The following is a 23,854-nucleotide window of genomic DNA, read 5'->3' on the forward strand; positions in this document are numbered from 1 at the left end:
GCCACTCAGAAATATTTCTGCAAGAGACAGATAAAGAGATAAACACAAAGATCTGTAAGAAATCGATACACAGATGAAAGCAAAGTGCTGTATAAGCGGAGGTTAAACTTGGACAGTCCTATTGTTCAGTAATACCAGATACGAAGCGAAGGTTATTTTGCGGAATTGTCAAACGTGTTCATTCATACAATCAAGGGGCTAACGATAAAGTGTGCCGAGGGAAAATCTACCAGTTATTCATCTGCTTTCCAGAGAAGTCTCTGTCACCGTAAGTTCTCCAGCTCGTTATCATTTTTCAAAAATTAATTTGCATCTAAATGTATATAAGCTTGTAGGCATTTTCTTCTTCTTAACATAATTGTAATGTCTCTTTGTGTATCTCCTCCAAAAGTTTCTGATTTTAGTTAAATTTATTTCTGTATTTTATATTTTATTCATTGACCAGTTATGTTTTTAGTTCTTCGCTGGATGGGTCGGTATCGTACTCGCCTAGCACTCTCCTAGTCCCACGTTCGATTCTCCGGCCGGCCACTGAAGGATTAGAGGAATTTATTTCTGGTGATAGAAATTCATTTCTCGCTATAATGTGGTTCGGATTCCACAATGAACTGTAGGTCCCGTTGCTAGGTAACCAGTTGGTTCTTAGCCACGTAAAATAAGTCTAATCCTTCGGGCCAGCCCTAGGAGAGCTGTTAATCAGCTGAGTGGTCTAGTAAAACTAAGGTATACTTTCCACACTTCACTTCTGCGATTGAATGCAGAGGTTATGATATCTCGTATGATCAATAACAGGAAGTTATAATTTTTTTTCTCCAACTGCCGTTGATTTTAATCGAGTTTCTGCAGACCCAATTTCCCCTACGAGTTAAGAGCTTTTCGTCTCCGATATTGGCTACTTATTCTACGGAGCACCTTTGCTACGACTGGCTATTTCAGCCATTATCGTAACCAACAGTCACTTTCCCTGTAGATAAGACATATTATTAATAATGATAATGATCAAACCTGCCAATGACCTACAGAATTCAGTATCCAAATATATGGAATTCATTTCCCTCTTACCCGTTTCGACCCTCCAAACCGAAGGAATCTTCATAGGCCTAAGGATAGTTGGAAGATGAGTTCTCGGATCTTATCGAAAATCTTGAATTTTGAACAAAAAACAAAAACTATTTAATTTTAGGGCGAACAAATGTTGACTGTATGATGAAACCTACAGTATATTCTCAGTGACATTGTAACTAACGAGAAGATTGAGCCGACTGACAGCTAGCCTTAAATTACACATATAATTGCATAAATAAATAAGAAAGTCAAATCAATGGTTAGGAATGGAAATACTGAATTATTCTAAATAAATATATAAGTGATTAAGAGGGATAATACTCAGAAAAAAGGAAACAACGGTTTAAGCACAAGCGAGATGCAAAATAAGGAAAATATGAGATGATTAAGGAAATGTTAGCCAAAGGTGAGCCATAGGTTTACAAGATAAAAAAAAATTATGTTTGACAGTAACAGCGCCAACAATATTTGCTAATGTTGACACCTGATGGAAAAGCAAAAAAATAACTGAATTAAAAGGGTGCAGTACAATATAATCAAACGGGTTTTCAAAGACGTTGCAACAACACATTTTGGTGGCTGGTAGGAGAGACAGGCATATGACTGTCTCTCGGTGGTCTCGCATATGACCAGTGAAGAATAAAATTAAGCAGTGATCCTTTTTCATAACAAAGTAATGTCTGCAGACAATGAAAGATTAGTCAAGGCATTAGTGGAAGTTTAGATAAGAGAACCATGAAGGTTGTAAGGAACAGAAATAGATGGAGAAAGTGGCTATATAGCGGGATTCATAAGGTCGAAAGAAGAAGAAGAAGAAGAAGGTTGTTGGGGAGTGTGGTTTAGAAATATGAAGCAAGATGGATTTGAGGCAATAAATTTTGGAAAATATAGAAAGAAAAACATCTGGAAGGAGATACAATAAAAAAATATTAAAGGAAATGAAAAAGAATAGTCGAACAGGAAAAAGAAATAACAAAGACGAGGTTGGTAGATGCAGAACAGCAGAAGGCGGTGGCCTTCGTAGAAGTTGGAAATAAGTAAGAAACCGTCACTGTTACAAAGACAATATTTAAGATGTCAGAGCTAAAAAAAGAAAGAAAAACGACGAGCAGAAATAAAGACAGATTATGTATGTTGTACAGAGGGGCATTTTGCACCAAGGAACATACGTTTAGCCGTAGAGAGTTGAAGAAATTCATTACAATGTCTTTGTAACGGCTCCAGGCTAAAACCGTTATCATTATTATGATTTAAAAGCGTACGTTTTTCTTTAATAGATTTATTTTGCAACTTCGTCTTCTGTATCTTAATTGATTAAATTTATATCTAATTAACTTAGTATATTCATTGCACCTTCACCTTTTTATCTACTTAGTGGTTTTAATACAGACATTGTGTTCATTCACTTTACCTACTTTAGAAAGTAGGTAACTGAGATACACTTTTTTTTCCTTTATCCTCACTTTGATAATTTCTTTCCGTTGTCAGGTCATTTCGGATAAATCATCGGATGAATTTATAATAGAGGCGATAAACTTGACGTCGAATGCCCATAGACATGATTTATCATTGTATATATACAGAATTGTTTCAAGTTACGATACACGGCAATAGATTGAAAGGTTCAACTTAGTGAGCCATGCATCGTAAGCAGTTGCCAGATTGGCCATTTCATGACCAAATGTTTTAAATTGGACAGTTTTTGAACTCTGTGGCCATGAAAAATGAGCATGGCCATTTATGCACATGTACTTCCGAAATGGACGGGGAACTCTCAGTGGTAAACGTTGGCGCCTATGGGGCTTGGACGGGGAACTCTAGCGAAGTCTCGGGGCGCCAGTGTCGGGAATTTCCTCGACAGACGTCACTGATTTTTGTTGTGCTGATAGACTGTTCGATCAACCCACGATCTACGATAGTGACTTAGCCCCCCACCCCCAACCCCAAAGTAAGGACAAACGAGACACGTACCAGGTTTTTTACAATTACAAAAATAAAACCATCTCAATCACCACGTGGCCTCAACACGAAACACGTGGGCCACACGACTGCCTTCAACTTCAAAGAAATCCGTGAAATTTAATTACAATTAACACAACGCCACCGCAGCACGCAAATGCCCAAGACAGTTATTCTCACCCAAGTACTCTCATTACAAGCCACGACTATGCAGGAGCGGTCACGGTTTCAGACTTTACACCAACCTTTGGGAGCCCAAAATCACAAGTCTGTTCAAAAGAAGATCCCTGGAGCGACAATGGCGACGTAATCGTGCGAGAATCTCACTAAGTTACTCGGGGTTAAGGACCCCAAACTCACAACAAATCACTCAAACAAGCAACATGACGTTGCATACTGCGGCGGTAAGTCCATCTCAACAAAATATGCAATAACAGTCGTGTTTACTACGTGCCTTGACCAGCAAGTTCCCGCTATTCTGGGAAACCCGGTAAAAAGTTAAGTATACCTTAGTTTTACCAGACCACTGAGCTGATTAACAGCTCTCCTAGGTCTAGCCCGAAGGATTAGAAACCCTGCAGAATTTGAGAGAGTTTGAAGGGAAAGAATCCCGTGCACTGAACTTTTTCGCGACAAGGTTATAAATTCAGTAAAGTATTACGTGTTCATTATAATTCATTTGAAATAACATTTGTTGTTGGAGAAAACAGATTCTGGACAAATTTCAACGTGGTACAAGGTGAACATTACGATGTAGCTATATTTCGCGTTTTCCTATTTTTTTTATTTGTTAATATATATATTACATACAGTGTAATATATATATCACATATACAGTGTAAGGTTTGTCAAATATAATGGTGTTTTAAGCAATAATTTTGGATTTGAAACCTTTATTTCAGTCCTGCATTTTGACGTCATAGCATCTTGACTCTCGTACTAGTTCTGCATAAATTGTCATACTCACCTTTCTTGCATTTTTGCCAAAGTGGTAACATTCATATGCACACATTACATGTCTCAGAAGTATACATAGTAATATGGACTTAAATGAGTGAAAAGTCCTAACAACAAAATACTACATTTCTATCGTAAACAATTCACTAATGCGTCGTCCGCTCTCGGGTGATCTTGAAAGCCAGATGTACAGTAAGGCTGGAAAATTGACCCCGCCAGAGTTTCGCTACTTTGAGGAGTAAAGTATTGTAAACAAACATTCTCCCGTATTTTAAGTGGTATTGTGAGTGAATGAAGGACAAATTGTACATACTTACAATCAAATAAGCACTTCGGAGCTTCAGTTGTGATGTACGTATGGATAAAACCACGGATTGAAGATAAAAATGCATTGCAGTTCAACCACGTGACATATTTTTCACTAGTGTACGCGTAGGCAACGAAATGTTGTATCGTGCTGATTACGACTAAAATCCTTGGGTAATATCTATAAACATTACATATATACGCAGTTAGTGTCAGTACACCGTTAAATGAAGAATTCAAGAAGGTAAGAGGGCAGTATGGTTATCACAATTACTTTGCAGGAGGATTTTTTAGAACCAAACATAATATTTGCGTACTTTCAATTTTTCCAGATGACTGACTCCATTATAGGGGCGTATAAATCTGTTGCCAGAATCAGTGACCTCCAGAAAGCTCAGATTTTGAGTGTGTCTTCAAGAAAAGAGGATGGCAGTCATGATGTTGCAGTTCAGGTTGGTTACCTGACCGATGCTTGAATATTTCTGTTTACGAAAAGTTTATCATATTTGGTAAAATTACTTGGAAACAGACCTTATGTTCTCTAATCATTTTGAGGGCATTCAGTATTTTAATAAGGAATTTCATTTCTGAATGTAAGAAAATACCAGAAAACTTTATGTGATGGCGTTAAAGAGATGTAAGATTCATCTTGCAATGTTAAGTGATGACTAAAATCCAAGTCTTACTCGTTTACAACTTTCATTACAGTAAATTAATTAGTTTCTAATTTTAGGTCATTAGTACATCTCAGAGGCTTATTACATAGTTATGATGTAACTTCAGAACTTGTTAGATAAAGATGGTGAACAATTTGTAAAGTTTTAGGAACTGTGAGGCCTAAAATTTAGTTTTGCTCTGAATCATCCACTTTACTTTAAAAATCATTTTTTTATGATTCGTTAAAGTGAGCTTGGTTTCGTTACAGGTTACTTGGAGCTCACGTAATCTCGCTTCCATGGAGAGAACCAATCACTAACTCCCAGTGTATATGGTTCAAGGGAAAAATGTGATTTCATTTCCACCCAGTCCTGCTCATAAGAATGCGTGAGTAATACTGTACTGTAATTTGACCATATGCGCTTTTAAATGAGCTCTGTCAGAGTTCATTCTAGCCCTGTGAAAGCTCAGAGAATTCGCTCAGTTGTTTGGTTAAACTACTTAATAATGATAATATATTTTTAATAATGTTGTAATGTCACTCGTGTTTGTCAACTGAGTTTGCATGTACAGGAATACTGTATGCTTGGTTCTTCAGAGTTACTGACTGACGAATTGTGTTGTGACTGGATAACAGGAAGATCCTTGATTTTTCTATGATATAGAGGGAACAAAATTGCAAAGGGTACAGTGGCTAAGTTAAACTACCTGGAATTGTGTCTTTTACAATGGTTAGATCCCATAGCAGTATATTAATTCCATTTCTTGGTATGTGCTACTGTACAGTACTCGAGTGTGCAATTCACAGACTTCAATCTCCAAGCTAGAAGTGAGACTGTTGGAAATAAAGGCTTGCATGGTGGATGAGGAAGACTCCTTAGGACTAGGATCAGCAAAAGGTCTCATCTCAACAGACCATGGTCTTCCAAGGAACCCTTTAAAGTGCTGATATAACTTCACAAAGTTCCATTGAAGAACCCAGTAAGTTGATGCAACAAAAGACAGGGCAAGTGTGGACTTACAACCTCTCTGTGGATGAGACCAACTAATAATTATAATTGTACAGTCTCAGAAATAGTAGTCTTTAATTAAGGTGGAATGAGTTCCACTTTTCTCTGGTGTAGGAGAAAGTAGATTTTCAAGGCTTCTAGATGGTACTAGGTGTTTCTACCAAAGGACTTCATGAAACTTCATCATTTCCAGAGTCTGATGGAAACTGTGGAAGTGGAGGAGGTTCCCTTCCTTAATGAGCTCTCTGTGGAGATTGTATCAAATATTTGATGTTTATCAAACTGCCCTTGGTATGAGCAACAAAGAGCTGCTATGATAATCAAGTGATCCTGCAGAAACCAAGACCTTGTATCTAGCTATTGTGATCATTGTCCCAGGACTGTATCAGAATATTTATATTCCAGGCTGTTGGACTCAAAATAACTTGGAAAAATATTGTAGTTTTTGGTTAAAGTTGGTCACTTCTTCTTAGCGTAGCATTATCAAAAATGGCCTTGTCCAGAGAGTTACTGCAAAGGGTTGCCTATTTTTGTTTCCTCATATGTACAAAACAAAGCTTTCTGTCACTGCCATAAATTTGAGTATGTAAGGTAAAATAAACGGCAAGAAGATAATATGGCCTCGTAAGTCCTAATTGAATCTGAACAATTTTTGGCCAAATGACTTGAAATTCTGTGCATTCTCATGAAAAACATGTAGTGCTGATGGACTCTATACTTTGCCATGTTTTATTTATCAGGAACTTTTTCGTTTTACAGGATCCTTAGTCAGCATAGTCCAACTGGAAGAAGATCAGCCTATGTCTTGACATCTGAAAAGGACGGGGCAGAATGCATAATGATCGTTGAGAAGGATGGGTCGATGGTGTCTTTTGATCTCAAGGCTGCAGAGAAGCATGGCAAGGTAATTCAGTTTGCTAGATTGATGAAAAGTGTTTCTTGGATATTTCAGTATTATTTTTATAATTTTGTCATGAAATAGATGTACCAGAAAAATGAAGAATTTATTGATTTTGGTCACAAGACAAGAGGAAAGTAAGTGTGATGCAGTCCTTTGTTGCAGTACTGTAAACTTACCAGAATAAATTGTTTGATGATTTTTAGAGAAGTGGGATAGATAAGCATAGTTCTTGAGTTCAGTTTTGTAATGCTTCTCATTTAATGCTTGATATTTTTTCATTATATTTCAGACAGTGTTCAGGATTGCGGCATTTTTGTTGTTTCTCATTCCAAGTAGTTTTTCAGAACTATGGTTTTTTCAGGAAAATTGAACCTTTCTAACTGTATTTAGTTAACTAGTTTTTGTGTTTTTAATATCCACTATTTTCTTACTTTTATTGACACATTGCATAAGAAAGAATCAGTCAGAGACAATAAGCAAATAAGACAAAGACGATAATAGTTAAGAATTAATCTACAAAATAAGCAAAAATTAATCAGTAAGAAGGTAAATACTTTACTCACATAGACAGCATCTGAGGAATAAATGAAAAGATAGGATTCGATACATGGCACCTAATTCGTAGCAGTACAGACACTTCAACTTCAATCATTAACATCAAACTGCTGTCAAGAAGAGTAGTTTAGTTATATATGTCCTCATAGCACCTCAACGGGACATAGATTTTAAAGTCAGCAAAGTGAGAAGCATTCATTAAGTCGAGAGCACAGTCGTGAAAGATGATAGTGAAAAATCTTCTTTGATATGAAAATCTTCTAATGAACAGAGAAATGGAAGTTGGCCAGCAGGATATCTTGTGACACTGGTCTGAATCATACCAACATTGTTGGAAAAAGTCTGACTGGATGTAAGTAGCGGAGCTCATATTTGTAATTTTGTTCATCCAGACCACAAGTAAAAAGAAGATTTTGTGCACAGATGCTGATTTAGTCTGGACTCTGCAGTTTTTTACACATAGCTATGCCTAGGCCAACCAAATTCTCAATTGGTAATTACAGTAATTGATTATGCATGGTTTCGAAGGGTTATAAAACACTCCAAAAGTGCTTTAGAAAGACCAAATATTGATTGTTTTACCTAAATAAACTATGATTTTCCCACTCTACCTTAACTTAATTCTTGGAATTCAGACTGCAACAGTTTATTGAATGACTGAATTGGGAGGTAAACATGCCAGTACCAAAGAGGATGACTGAATGCCTCAGCCGTCAGCAATATCATCATAAAGATTGTTTGTTGAGATAAAATGGTGCTGTCAGTTCTTAGTGTCGTGGCATGCCACTCAGATGTCACAGGTTCGCGTCTCCCCAGGGTGATGAAAACTCACGTGCTCCGAGTCACGATCAGTTAATGCTGCAGTGGGAGGTTGAAACCAACATTCTTTGAAAGCTTGATTTTCAAGGTCATACACTGGATAAATGTATGAGGACTCGACCACCGCAGCCTAAGCAATGCTAACGTCCTCTAGGAATAAGAATTAAAGTGTTTACCACCAAATGAAGGACTTTATTCACTGTAATTGCATTTGGGCAAAATTTTCTAGCATAAAGCATTGTGGATGAATCAGTTGTCGTGTTGACTGGTTAGATATTTCTCCTCCTATATAAGCCTGGCGGATGGTCATTTTCTTATTATTACCAATAGAGGGTCAATGGCACTTTATCTCATATCTTTTAAAGTTAATCAAGTTTTTCTTCAATGGAGATGTAAATTTTGAAAGAAATTATATACTGAGTAAATGCATATGTACCTTTTTAGTCTATCCTGAGATTTCCCTTCATTGCAAGTTTCTGGAGATTATATGCAGCTCTTGTTGTATATATTCAGTGTCCATCATTCTTCATGTTATCTTAATGCTTCCATAAAAAGAATGGTATGACCTAACTAAGTCCATACAGTACACCCCGTATTTCAGGTGTATGCAGATGTAAACTTCTCGTGCTTAGAGTGGTCATCAGATGAAACCAAGCTGATTTACGTAGCTGAAAAGAAAAAGCCTAAACCAACAAGTTTTCTGGTGCAACCCAAAAGGTAATAACACCTGGGTCTCCACGTTTGGTTGTGTTGCTATCTTGTTTAATTCTTGGTTGTTGGATGAAGAAGTTAAATCTATTTGTTGATTATTAACCACGCCACTCTCAGAGTACTTATTTTTTCGTCTTGTGTGTTTCTGAATACGTATTATTCGTGGGGCAAACTACTCATTTTGTGTTTCCACAATTCCTACATTTAATAGTTATGGGGACGATAGTATGTAATTATCAGTATGCACAGTATTTAAAAATTCATAATTTAATCTTAAGTTGGTTTCAGTAACAAGATTCCAGATTCCCTTTATAATATCAGTTAAATTCAGATAATATTCTGCTTATGAATTTTTGGACGTTACGTAATAAAATTGAGAAATCTTAAATTTTCCATTAAAACAGGGAGGCACTTTATTGAATATACATTATATTTTCACTTCAGTAGCAATGGTGAAGACACGAGAGGTCAAGAATTTCAGTTTGTAGATGACTGGGGTGAACAACTGGATGGTAAGCATAAGGTAAAGTACATAGCTTTGTTTAGAAACCCATAATGTATCATGTATTTTGTTTGTTACAAAATGTTTCATAACACAAATTTCTCTGATGGAAGAAAAGTGCCAGTCTCTGACAGCTGAGTAGTTCATGTTTTAAAGCCCAGCAGGTCTCAGCTAGTAAACGAGGCATTTGTTATGCAGAAAACGGAAAAAGAATTTTGTCACTGGTTTATTTCCCTATCGTTACGATTTAGTAGCATAATTAACTTTCTTATGATGAATTACCTTAATCGTGTAATATTTCGAGTTAATTACTGTGCTGTATGACCTGGTGAGAGTGCTATTTGCTATTTTCTTTAGTTGGTAGCTTTAATTTGTAAGTATGAGGTTCCCACCGAGAATATTATCATTAGGCTGTGTTTTTTTATTTAGAGTTTTTTGTGGTGTAAATTTTCTTCTAAGTAGACATTATTATTATTATTATTATTATTATTATTATTATTATTATTATTATTGTTATTATTATTATTGCAGGTACAGGCAGTCCCTGGTTATTGGGGGGGTTCTGTTCCAACGATGTGACGATAAGCGAAAATCGGAGTCCGATTTTCGACATTTATCGGCACCAATAACTGGAGGTTGGCGCCTCTGTTAGGTATGTATCGGCAACAGTACCCAATTATTGGCGCTGATAGTGGAAATCGGCACACATCGACACCGAAAATCGCTGATTTTCAGTCACTAGACAAGCTCCGTAAAACCGGTTGCCGGTAACAGAGCCATGATAACCAGGCACTGCCCTGTAATCCCGGGTTACAGCAGATCAACTTAAGGCATTCGAACTTACGAGCGCTTTGTCAAATATAATTCATAAAAAAATCTGTTCTGAGTTTATGGCTAATGTTCTGAAGTTACAGCACTGTAAATGCTGTAATTAGGCTCTGAGCTGGAGTAGCTGTAGGCACTATAACGAGGTAAAAAATACCAGTTCAGGGAACTGCAGCCACGAAAGGTCCACCATAAAGAGGAGAAATCTGGTTCATTACCAGGCTTACATAAGATCTCTCTCTCTCTCTCTCTTTCTTAAATCTCTCTCTCTCTCTCTCTCTCTCTCTCTCTCTCTCTCTCTCTCTCATTTTTAAATTTTTCTTACGATGTTCTGGGTTACAATTTTTAATGTTAAATTTGATTTGTTGTCAGGGAGTGGTGTGTGTTCTTGACACAGTATCAGGGGAAGTCAAAAGTCATGAGCTTCCTGATGAGCTGTGCCCAGACAATTAGTCTGGGCTCAAGGGATGAAGGCATATTTATGCGTTGGTGTCAGCACACCTATCGTCTTGGTCGTTTACTGCCAAAATAGGGAGTCGAAGCTCTTCCACATGGTTGGAAGGCAACTTCAGTGAGCATGATTGTGTAAAAATGTTTATTCCTTTTTCTTTTTGATATTGTAAACCATCGATTTTAATCCAGATGTTTTGCAACTATGTGTTGGAGAAGGATAATGTCATTTCAGAGTAAATGATCTGTTTGCTGACATAATTAGGAGGTCTGTCTTTTTAAGATAAGTTGTGAAGATTACTTAGGTTTTTAGAAAATGTTATAAAGGCTTCAAGTGTGTTTCTTTTGTTTTTTTAGGTGAAATAGCAAAAGGTTGTAGCAATATAAGAGCACCCAGAGTGAGTCCAGATGGCACAAAAATTGCCTTCTTGCGTTCAGCTGTTGGAGGCCCTCATGACAAATGTGCACAGCTGTGTCTCCTGTCCTGGCCTGGTAAACAGGTATGTAATTCTGCATTCAACTCTTAGGCACTGTTTACACACTTGTACGGTGAGATGAATGAAAACATTTTCATTCTGAGTTGTTTTGTTACTGTTATCTATTTATCATATTTTGGTGTTGTCCACCTATTGGTTATTATGAAGCTCCTTATTGGTGTTCCAATATTATTTTAAGGAGAAGAAACAGTAAAACCTGTTTTTTTTTTTTTTTTGACATGCTAGGGGCTGCCTTCACGCGATTCATTTTTGTAAACCATAGTTAAGGCCTTGCCTAATGCAGTCAGTATCAAAAGGCTAGCCCTCATCTCGTTTTCTTTCTCAGTGTCAGCGTTTATATCTGATATTGTAGTTTTAAGCCTATTACGGATATATTGCAGAATAGTCATGTGATTAACTATGTGCTGGTCCTTTTGGGTATGAGATTGACCCTGGTGGGTCCTCTCGGGCCACAAGCTGAGCTGAGTGAGATCTACATCTGGTGAGCCTTCTTGTTGAGGTGCCAAGAGAATTATGCCTGTGGCCCACACTTTTGGCACCCAGTCCTGCTGAGATATCTCTAGTCCATGCAATCTCTCGCACTTCATGACAGGATAACATCTAGGGTCTCCTTCAAGAGAAAGCCTTTTCATGCAGGTTTAAATGGATGTTGGGTGCAGTCAAAGGGTCTTTCTTCAGCTTGGTTCATTCCTAGATCTTCTAGCCAAAGGACAAAGACCTCTTTGCCTCAGTAGAGGGTTCTTGCTCCTTAAGAGCTTAGAACAGTCCTACTTGCCCTGCAAACTCAAATCTTCGGAATGGGAAGTGTCGTTTGTCCTTTGTAAATGACATGTTCATTGCACATGTGTACAGTCTTGTAAGTTGGGTGGGTAGGTGGCTTATCACATGTGAAATGACTTTATCTGTTTCTAATCTCTTTCTGTTTCATCATGTAATTTTGTTTTCATTAAATGATTTTCTGGTTTATATAATTACATATACACAATACATTTACAGGACAATACAGTACGGTTGTAAAGGATACATAAATATTTTCTTTAAATAATTTTAAGTGTACTTACAAGTACATACTCTAAGTGTATTTTAAGTAGGTGCTCTAGAATTGTTTGGTAGCTATTTTATGAAAGTTTCTAAAATTTTTTTACAAAGAACACTCCATTAAACCAATGTTATAATGCTTTCATATGTGATCTATCACCTGACGATCTTTTTTTGAGGAATCTGACTGAATTATATAGCTGAGCTGCCTGTGGATATGAATTTGAAGACAATTACTCTTCTTCCCAGAATAATGCAATACAGTATACCAAGTTTCCCTCTGGTAAAACTGATAAAGTCCTGGATCTTCATAACGATGTATATTTTAGTTACTTTTTCAAAAAGTTTCCACAACTTTTTCTCTTTCTGTTTTGCAGGAAAAAGTCATAATTGACATCGTTCCAAGAACAATGATCATTGAAGGAGGTCACAGCTTCAAAGGCGTATACAGCCGCTTGAGCAGCCCTCGACGTTGTTGGCTGAGTGATAGCAAGCGGATTGCATTTTCTTCTTATCACCAAGAGAATATACTGCCATATATTGTAAATGTTGGTAAGAAGTGTGAAATTATAGTTATTATCATTAATATTCCGTAGATAAACCCCTATTCACATGGAGCAACCCTAATGAGCGCGTTCGATTCTCCGGCCGGCCACTGAAGAATTAGAGGAATTTGTTTCTGGTGTTAGAAATTCATTTCTCGGTTTAATGTGGTTTGGATTCCACAATGAGCTGTAGGTCCCGTTGCTAGGTAACCAGTTGGTTCTTAGCCACGTAAAATAATCCTAATCCTTCGGGCCAGCCCTAGGAGAGCTGTTAATCAGCTCAGTGGTCTGGTTAAACTAAGGTATTCTTAACTTTTTTTTTCACAGGGGCCATTAACTTGAAATTCAAGCTTGCAAAGAATATGGCGTTTATTTGAAAGAATTTACAGAAAGAAGAGATCAGTAATTAAAAAATTAAAAGATGGATTAATAAATTAATAGATAAATGGTTAAAAATAAAAACAAATTATTAGTGAAAGGTGAATAGTTTTGGGGTAGTAATGCATAGCATCTTTGCTTAAAGTTTTGGAACAGTAGTCATACTACTTACAGAAATTATTAACTCTAAGAATAGTGCTGTATAGTACAGTCTCATATAATTCTTGATGAATTTACTACCAGGCTTTGTCTAGTTCCAAGACCCTTAGGATCACCTGTGTATTAACTGAACCACTGGGCCATTCAAAGAAAAAAATATCAGTGGTCATTGGAGTGTACATATGTATAAACTATAAATCTTTTATTTTGCTTATGACCAAATTATTTATACCCATAAGGGAATATTCTATCTAGTAAATATTACAGAGGAAGCCATCAGCTATGAAAAAGAGAAAAAGAAAAATAAATTATTGCTGAAGAGCACCCAGAAATAGCAGACAAATCAAATAGACTTCAATAGTAAAATGAAACTGGTATTTGTTTAGAGTATCCAAAAAGACTATGAACATCTCAGATCTGACATCCTATGAATTTTTCATCACTTGAAAAACATTGGAAGTTGACTGATGAGTGTTTATGCAACAAGAAACACACTAGTTCCAGTGTTCATACATATGTCTTAAACACTTTTCTTTTTACCGTATTTCTTTTTCTATAAGATGACAAAACAGAAAATGCAGAAAGTCATATTACTTGAACAAAACAGATGTAGTCAGTATTGGTTATTAAATTGTACAAATATGAGTCAAAACTTGTTATATCCAATTAAGAATGTTTTGGGGTGAAAAGTAAAATTACACGTGTCAATGGTCCTCTGCTTGCTTCACAGACACTGGTGCCATTACAGAGTTACCACACAGAGGTAGCTATTCTGTGGTGGATGTATGTGATGACTGGCTGTTGGTGGACGCCTCTTGTATGAATCTTCCAGATCAGTTATATCTTGGACACATTCCTGGTGCAGGACAGGAAAGACAGATAGATCTTAATGAGGTAGGTAGATTTTATCCTTACACAAATACAAATCCTCAGTCTTCACATGTGGAAATACCTTCAGTGCAGCTGGAAAGTAGCCATTCAATTCTAACAAGGTTGCTGTATAGTTAACTACTGGACGGTAAGGTGGGTTTTCCCACTCCTCCGTCACGCACCGCATTCACTTAACTTCTGGCCGTCTTTGGAGCTGCACGCTCTAGTTCTGCTCTGCCCACTGGCTGGTTTTCTTCATTCACCATAGCAATCCCCCTCAGAGCAAAAGGAGACAGCCACTACTAACCTGACCACAACTCTTTCAGGTTTTGGGAGGAGATTCAACATTGGGCCTGCTGTGGTCTGATCTTGCTGAGGGGGTTCTGGGATAAGTTAGTTCTACGGTTTCTGGGCAGGAGAACTCACTTCTTACTAGTTGCTCTTACAAGAAATTTCCCCCTCCTCTCCCTCGTCAGAAGTGTTTCTACGTGCCCTTGGAGAGGCCACTGCTGACCAAACAGGTTGACCTGAACCTGGTTTGTCTGGGCCCAGATCTGTCACTGGACCAGCTCCTTGCAGAGGAAGTCTCCCTCTCACAGCACCCCATAGTGGACTAGTGCCGTCAGTTCACCTCATGTGGTGTAACGTTGACATTACTTAAGGTTCTTTGCAGCGTCCCTTTGGCCCCTAGCTGCGACCTCTTTCATTCCTTTTACTTTACCTCCGTTCATATTCTCTTTCTTCCATCTGACTGTCCACCCTCTCCTAACAACTGATTTATAGTGCAACTGCAGTTTTCCTCCTGTTACACCTTTCAAACTTTTTCACTGCCAATTTCCATGTCAGCGCGGAATGGCCTTAGTTATCCAAGTGCTTGGTATGTATGCCTAAAACCAGTAAATCAGTCAGTCAATCCATCAATCCATCTCACAGCAGGAGTCAGCGGCACTGGATTCGACTGCCATGGCTGCATGCCAGGCAGTCTCTTGGCTAGATCAGTGGACACTGTCCGTGTCCAAGATAGCTTCCTCGTCATCTAAGGATTCAAGGAATCCTGAGGAGGAGGCTATTTTCAAGAGACTAATGCTTTCTGGAGGTAGGGCCATTTCCTACCTAGCCCACCAGGCAGCAAACCTGTGGGCAAACTTGGTGTTGAAGAGGAGGGACACAGTCTGACCTCCAGCCTCCAAGTTCGTTGGTCCTTGGCCTTGAGCCAATGGGCCGTTGCTGGGTTCCACCCATCTCTTCCCTAGAGAGCAAGTGGATGCCGTGGTAGACACACGGAGGGTTGATACTAGCGACCGTCTGGTCCACCAGGCAGTGGAAAAGACCTCCAGGACTTTGCGTGCCACTGCAGCCCGACCTCCGGGACAGGTTGGCACTTCCTCTACGGGTCCTAAGAAGTCCCAGACTTCAAAGAGCCCCTGTTAGGAAAAATACAAATTACTTCAAAAAATTTGCCATATATTACACTACCCTTGATTTTATTTGCTATTTCTACACAAGCCTCTGTCATCTATTGAAAACTGCATACTACGGTCATATGTCAAATTGTTGTCTCTGCTCGATTCTAAATGAAGCAGGCAAGGTAGGTAATGTGGATGATTGCAAACAACACTCAAGTTCATATACGTTGAACTTGAGTGACTTTTTTGAGTCCACTCGTCTCACACAATTAATGTTTGTAGGCCACCTTGTTAGCCTAATTTAAAATTTACTTTAGATTACCATACCAAATTTCTTTTTCTTTTATGATGTGGACTCACAGCATTTTACACAATCTATAATATTGCATAGATCTTTTTACCCTAAGGGTAATCTAATAGCTCTGTTGAATCTGAGTTTGGCTATCTTTCCATTTTTTCAATCAATTTTTCATAAACAGGTGACATATTTTAAAATTTTCAGAAGCAATTTCATGAACCACTTCACAAATTGCTACTTTATCGCATATTGAGCAAGTGGTTAATTCACGATTGTTAAAACTGCAGTGCTAAAAACTCTTGTCTCTTTCAATAGGTAACTGAGCGAAGAGAAATTGATGGAATCGCTATTCACTATCACAGTCATTTTGGCTTTGTGAATGACATTCCCCATCCTGATCCAAAGTATTCTGATATACCAATTACAGTCATGTATTTTGGTCCAACTGATTTAAAAGAAGGTGAGTGTTTTTCTGATTAGTAAGCAAATTAGTTTGAAAACTGAAATGACTTTGTTTTGTCTGATGTTCTCATTGAGAGGGGGACTTCTTGACTTTTCTTCTCGAAGGGATGTTGTAAGAAGTAACTAGAGGTCCTTCCTGTGTTATTATTATTATTATTATTATTATTATTATTATTATTATTATTATTATTATTATTATTATTATTATTATTATTATTATTATTCAGAAAATGAACCCTATTCATATGGAACAAGCCCACAGGGGCCACTGACTTGAAATTCAAGCTTCCAAAGTATATGGTGATTTATTATTACTATTCAGAAAATGAACCCTATGCATATGGAACAAGCCCACAGGGGCCACTGACTTGAAATTCAAGCTTCCAAAGAATGTGGTGTTCATTAGGAAGAAGTAAGAGGAGGCAAAGGTGAATACAGAAAGAAGATTACCAAAGCAGCCTCGGTCGGAACAGTTGAAAGCACAATGTTATCGTTACGTCGTTTAGGAATGAGTGAATACTGGTAAACAGCCAAGTAAGAAAGGACGTGAGTCATTCCTTTGATGGCTTTGTTAGCCTTCATCTGGTTTCTTCCGTATCCACTTTCTATCAACTGCAATAACCCACCCCCATATTCGCGGTCTCACTATTCGCGGACTCACCTATTCGCGGATTTCTCTGTGGAACGTACATGCACATTGTTTGCGGAAAATTCGCCCATTTGCGGTATTTTTCACAGAGAAATATTCACCAATTACTGTATTTTCATATAATATTCATGACTAAATTTACTTTTTGCGATAAAACTATTAAAATACTCAAGCATAAGCATTTTTAGAGTTTTTTTTTATTTAAACTATCAAAATAGGCAGTTCTAAGTGTTTTTAGAGGGGTTTTAATTAGTCGCAGATTTTAGCTATTCATGGGGGGATATGTGGTATTCATCCCCCACGAATACATGGGTTTTACTGTACTGTTAGCATGTTTGGAAAATTTCTAATTTATAAAGAATAAGCATTACAGTAACACTTCTGATGTTTATTCAATAGCTGTTTCAACTTCTAGACTGGGTATTTGATGATTTAGATAGACTAGTCATTGTTATAATATTTATTCATTTATTTATGTATTATTCATTTATTTTGACCATCATTGTTGGGGCAGCAATTAAACATCAGATATTCAGTGTTATATTGGAAAACTTGGCACAGACATTAATACCTGATACGCCATTTTTTTTTTTTTTGTCAGTATTGAAAAGAAAAATTATTAGTTCCAATACTTTTACATTACTCGTGAAAGATACTGCCTTGCCATATTTACAGGCCAAACTCAAACTGGTTTTTCACTCCATTTTTCTACTATTTTTCAGGTGAATCAAAGAGACCCTTGATATGCTGGCCCCATGGAGGGCCACATGCGATTGCTGCCAACATCTACGATGCATTACCGGCTTTCTTTGTGAAGCTAGGATATTCTATCGTTTTTCCTAATTACCGTGGATCAATAGGATTTGGAGAAGATGGGGTGAATGCTCTGCCTGGCCACTGTGGAACCGTTGATGTGTCTGATATACATAAGGCCACTCTTTTATGTTTAGAGAGGTAAGAGTACGGAGAGAGTTGTGCTTACTCATCAAATTCAGTTTCCAGTATCCTGTCACTTCATATTTCCATGGTTAGACTGTTACTGGTAATAATGACATGCCTTCTCACCCATCAAATTTATTAGCTTTTTATTAAAACTTAATAGCTTTTATCTTCTATCAATGTTTGGGATTTCATGCTGCTTCAGATGTGCCTTTGAGGTATCGCCTAGCTCACGTAACCAGAGCTACCATTATTTTATCATTTGTTTTCAGTGTGACAAATCGTAAAATCAAATGGAGTAAACTGTTGATGTTGATAAGGAAATAAAAAACATATTGGTCAATCCAGTTTATTATGTCTTGAGTACAGGAGTTTTCGTAGTTGTGACTTACATTACTCTACCCTTGGCAAGGCACAAAAGTTATGATACCTGTTGTACACTGCTATTTCAGGTTCAAGAACGTCCTTGATCCTAACCAAATATTCCTGTGTAGTGGATCGTATGGAGGTTACTTGGTCCTGCAATTGGCTGCTCAGTATCCAGTAAGTAAAAATACCTGTCAACTTCATGTTCTTGTAGAGATCTCTAGATTCATGTTTTTTATCAGCTACAGATCACTCTTATTCAAAACGAACAAGCTTTCTTGTGAAATAAGTCTTAAAGACTGTCAGCTCTCAAATTACTAATAAGTCATAAAGATATATCAGCAAGTTACAAATTGGCCCTCTTGCCAGTGGTGAGTAAACTAAGAACACATACATTACTTTTTATTTATTAAGACCATCTTAATCTTCATTATTAGTTTTAGGTATGTTATCAAATAAAATAGTGATTTTAGTGCCCCATAACCAGGTAAAATATATCCAGATTTTGTGTGTATAATATTTTGAAAAATGCAATGTTTCAGTCATGAAGAGGAGAAACGAATTATAAGAAAAATAGGGTTATAATTAAAAGAATACTCTCAGCATAGCAATAACATTATTCAGGAAAATTTGCATGGAAGGTGACTTGTGCCCATATCATTCTGAAGTTTATAGTTTTTAAATAGTGGGACACTGTAATTAGAAGTTTTAGTTGACAAAATTAGTGCAATATTATTTAGATGGCTTTATGAACATTAAAAATCAAAATAGTACTCAATTCAGACCAAGACTCATCTGTGACTGTCTTGAAGGGTTAGACATTTGTTTTATTAGGATAGATAAAAGTAAGAAGTCTAATTTGCAGAGAAAAAAATTTGTTGATGTTGAAGTAGGGGTGCATTAGCTTCCAAAGTTGTAAATTCATTCTTTGATGTAAAGATTTTTAAGTGTTGTACTTTTTATTATGATATGCACAGGTTACTTAAATACATATATAGTAAAGTGAAATTAAAACAAGGATTTACACCATTTTCATAATTTCTGTGTGTGAACCCGCATTTAAAACCATGAAATATTTTATTCATGTAAACTGGCATCTGACAAATATGCCTATTTGACAAAATATTCAGTAACCCTTGATAACGCCCAATATAGCACAGTAGTTATATACTTGGTGAAATACTTGCAAGTTGCAGTTTATCATATCTTTAGTCCTTTGCATTTACTTTTCTTTGGAAAGTATGATACGTGTGTGGTACATTTTAATGCCAGGAATCAAGTGGTATTTGCAGGTTGGAATGCTACTGGTAGTATTTCACATATAAAATCACATTTTTGTATTTTAGTTTTCGAAGAAATCTGCTCGTGTGATTACCCAGTAAGAATATAGTAATCTTATTCTTTAACACTGATACAGCCCCATTTTTCATTCACATAGGAGACTTATAAGGCTGTTTCAGCCAGGAATCCTATAGCAGATATCGCCGGTACGGCTAACAGCACAGATGGTCGCGATTGGTAAGTGTTGATATTGGTGTTCCATCTTCTTAGGGTACAGTACGTATATTGCCATTGCTAGCTGCTGGGCCCGTGTTCGATTCTCCGACCGGCCAATGAAGAATAAGAGAAATTTATTTCTGGTGATAGAAATTCATTTCTCGTGATAATGTGGATTGGATTCCACTAAGGAGCTGTAGGTCCCGTTGCTAGGTAACCAATTGGTTCTTAGCCACGTAAAATAAATCTAACCCTTCGGGCCAGCCCTAGGATAGCTGTTAATCAGCTCAGTGGTCTGGTTAAACTAAGGTATACTTAACTTAAGCCACTTCCAGCAGAAACCCATCCTGTGATTATCCCTTGGTATAATCAACAAAGATAATCCTGGTTTTTGTCAGTACTTTGTAAGACAGTATGTTCAGTTACTCAACAAAAGTTATTTGGGATGACATATAATCTTTGTGTGAAATGGTAATGCAAGGTAATATTCTAGTGTTCTCTTTTAACCCTTTCTTAATTTTCTTTGTAGTTGTGAGTGTTGTGTAATTTTTGTAGCGTCCTGTTTCAAAATTATATGGTACGGTAATTGTGTCACATAATTTTAAACTTTTGATATTTGTTTCATATTCAGTTCACTTAGTTTTTTTCAATTTGAGCCATATAAGAATGAGGTAATGGTTCCCAAGTGACTGAGTGTTTTATTTTATGAGTTTCTGCAAGACATTAAGACGGTAAAATAATTGTATTTGAAACAGGTTGGGGAAGTGTTTGGTGAATTCTGGCTAGAGAGTAGATGGTTGATAGGTGTACATTGCATATTTCAACCAACCAGCTTTTAAAACTTTTATACGTTAACCTTATGCAAACAATCATGAGCTCAAGATTTATTCAAGTGTTCTTAACTTCTTGTCTGCTCTGAAATGCTGGACATTGCGAGATATAAAAATTTTTCTTCCTTCCCTGTACGATTGATGGAGGATGGGTCTTGACATATCTGCACGAACTGTTACTACATTGATAGAATCTTTTTAATGCGGTTTATAACTAATATGTTAAGTAAACTGAAGGCAGATACACAAAAGAACAATCCACAAATGTTTTACCGTAAATTTTCTTTGCTTGACTCATTCATATTCCTTCTAGGTTCACTGTACACGGTAGTATTGGTTGGCCAAGGCACCAACTGCTTATAAAGATTGATTATTCATTTTCATTCTAGGTTCACTGTACAGGGTAGTAGGTTGGGCCAAGTCACGAGCTACTTATAAAGATAATGCTACTAAAAACGAAATAATTGGTTACTAAAAAGGACTGCCCACATCAAAATTGACATATACACAAATTTATAAAGTAACTCACAAGACTGACCGTAGAATCAGCAGAGTGGCCGTGTTGTTGTGGGAGAAGCTATGGGTGAATTCAGTTCTGTTTAGAATGGGACAAAAGTTGTCAAAAGAGATGTTTATGATTTCAAAACAAAAATATCAAGTTGGGAAGTCTGTTGTTGTGGAATGAGTGGCCTTCAAAGAAACAGGAAGCTTTTTATAATGTTTGGAACACTGGACTGTGAATCTGTTTTTGAGAGGGGCATAAAAACATCGGCCTGGATGAAGTTTGAAAAGATTTCTAAGTAACCCATTAGTAAAAACTGAAGCAGTTTATAATGTGTAAGGCCCCTAGTGACTCTCATGCATTCACAGGTCTTGTGCCCTTATACTGGACTATATTCTTCACTTAGTTGTCTTTCTTCAGGGCATTTGTAGAAACTGGCTTCCCATTCACACATGACAAGATTCCTGACGCAGCAATTCTTGGTAAGATGTTTGAGATGTCTCCTGCAAGGCATATTGAAAGCCTGAAAGCACCAGTGCTGTTCCTCGTCGGCAAAAAGGACAGGCGCTGTCCTCCAGCTGGTGCCATTTTCATACACAAAATGCTGTTGGCCCGTGGTGTTGAAACAAAGTAAGTTGAAATGGTTTCTGTAGTAAGGGGTCTGGCCTCTCTAGTAAGTGACAAATTCCATTAAGTAACAAAGATTGTATGCTACGGCAGCACTTGAATACGTATCTAGATATCTTGCAGCTAACTGCAATTGGACACAGTTCCTAACCTAAGCTAAACTCTACTCTACACTTGACATTCAGTTTTATGAGATACATCTAAAAATGTATCACATCTAAAGTGGTAGCACTGGGAAAATAATCATAATATGGTAGCTGACAAGTACCGTGCAGAAGTTAAGATTAGGCTCATTAAGTTGAGGTGTTAGTTTTTCAGAATTTTTCCAGTTACTTCCCTATGTTTGATTTTAAATCGTCAAAAATCCTAAGAAAACCTTATTTTTAATGCTTTGGGTGTATTGAAAACTATGTAAACTGCATTTTTATTGAGTTTTTCGCCATAAAAACCTCCAAATTTTTATTATTCTGCCATTTTGGAGCCATATTTCTTCCGTCAGATCAGCGTACGACGCGTCATAACCCTGGAACATGCGTCGTAAACCGGGAAATAATTTCTGATGAATATATTTGAAAAGCATTGTAAGCCGGACCCGTCGTAAACCGGGGACTGCCTATTTATTTACTCATTGGTGTATCATTTAGGTTTATTGTGAGAAAAAGAAATAGTAAAAATGCTTTATTTATGTTAGCATAATGTCTGTCAACAAAATTTTTAGTCCATCAATGCACCTGAATGCAAAATTTTAGACAATTTCTTTTGGGGGTGTTCAAATTATTGAAAACTGCATTATTAACTAGGAATTGTGTTCACAGTCTCATTCATATATTTTGCATTTTTCTTTTTCAAGAAATTTAAGGAGACATGTTGCATCAGAATGCATCTCATTATCATTGATAGTGTTAAAATATTGCACAGTAATCAATACTGTACTACAAAGATAGGATTGGTTTTCCTTATATGACAAATATGAGCCTAATTTAAGTGGTTTTGACTTGTTTTCTTACTTTTCAGACTCCACGTGTATGATGACTGCCACCCTCTGAGGAAGGTGGATGTGGAACTGGATGGGATGATCCATACTGCCCTTTGGTTTGAAAAATACAGACAGCAATAATTTATACTTATTTTTCAAACCTTGAATGGCTTTTCTTAATAGCTTTTTTTGTTTGAAGATGGGAGAGATATAATGGGGCTCTGATAGTTCAACACAGTACAGTATATTATCTAAATCATGCATATGTTAAAAAGTTAAAGTCCTCCTGGGCCTCTGTAGGCTCCTAGGGCAGGCTCTGACCTCCTGTTTCTTAGGCCTACAGCCAGTGGGGGACAGGTCCCAGTGCCTATGACACGTGGCCAGTGTGTCGCTAAGCCCGAGGGCTGGTACCTATGCTCCTACTGAACCTGTCGGGGTTATTTTCGTACCGTTAGGGTGACGGGTTGCCGGATTTTTGCAGTGGTGCAATCCGAGCCATGAATGAGCGGTGGGATTTGAACCCTGGCCCTCTCTACTGTTAGTCGAGAATTATACCACTGCGCCACCACAGAGCATATGGATGTATATTTTTCATTTGTATTCTTTGGATTTATAAAGTAATTTTGGGAAGAACTGCAGATTTTCTTTTCCTATTTCACTGTAAGTAAAGGTTATAGCACTGTGTCAGTGGTTATGATGAAATACTTTGGGTCATGAATATACCGTAGTAAACTCTCTACTGTAATTCCCACACGAGGGATGTGGACAACTGAATTGTAAAGTAATGAATGCTACATGTCTGTAAAGCTAAAATGAATAAACTTAAGACCAAAGTAAACAACAAAGATGAAAATAACATTCTTCACTACTTTAGGCTACACTTTCCATTATCTACTCCACTTGTTTTCTATAACAAACACACTGTGAAAGAGACTGTTGTACCTCTGGCAGAATGATGGACTGAAACTTCAGGACAGTTCTGCTTTTGACTTAAAAATATGACTGGTGTGTTGTCATCGCCCAGGTTTAAACATTATTTGGTGCTGGGTGACATCACCACAGCTCCCACTAACGGCTTTGAATGTGAACTCCAGTCCC

General features: G+C 37.2%; 1 pseudogene; it reads left to right on the forward strand.

Annotated features, from left to right (window-relative positions):
- LOC136854465 (acylamino-acid-releasing enzyme-like) lies at window positions 1-23,389 on the forward strand (annotated as a pseudogene).
- Window positions 23,390-23,854: the final 465 nt, after the last annotated feature.

Source organism: Macrobrachium rosenbergii, chromosome 29 (assembly GCF_040412425.1).
Source record: "Macrobrachium rosenbergii isolate ZJJX-2024 chromosome 29, ASM4041242v1, whole genome shotgun sequence".
Classification (NCBI taxonomy): Eukaryota; Metazoa; Arthropoda; class Malacostraca; order Decapoda; family Palaemonidae; genus Macrobrachium; species Macrobrachium rosenbergii.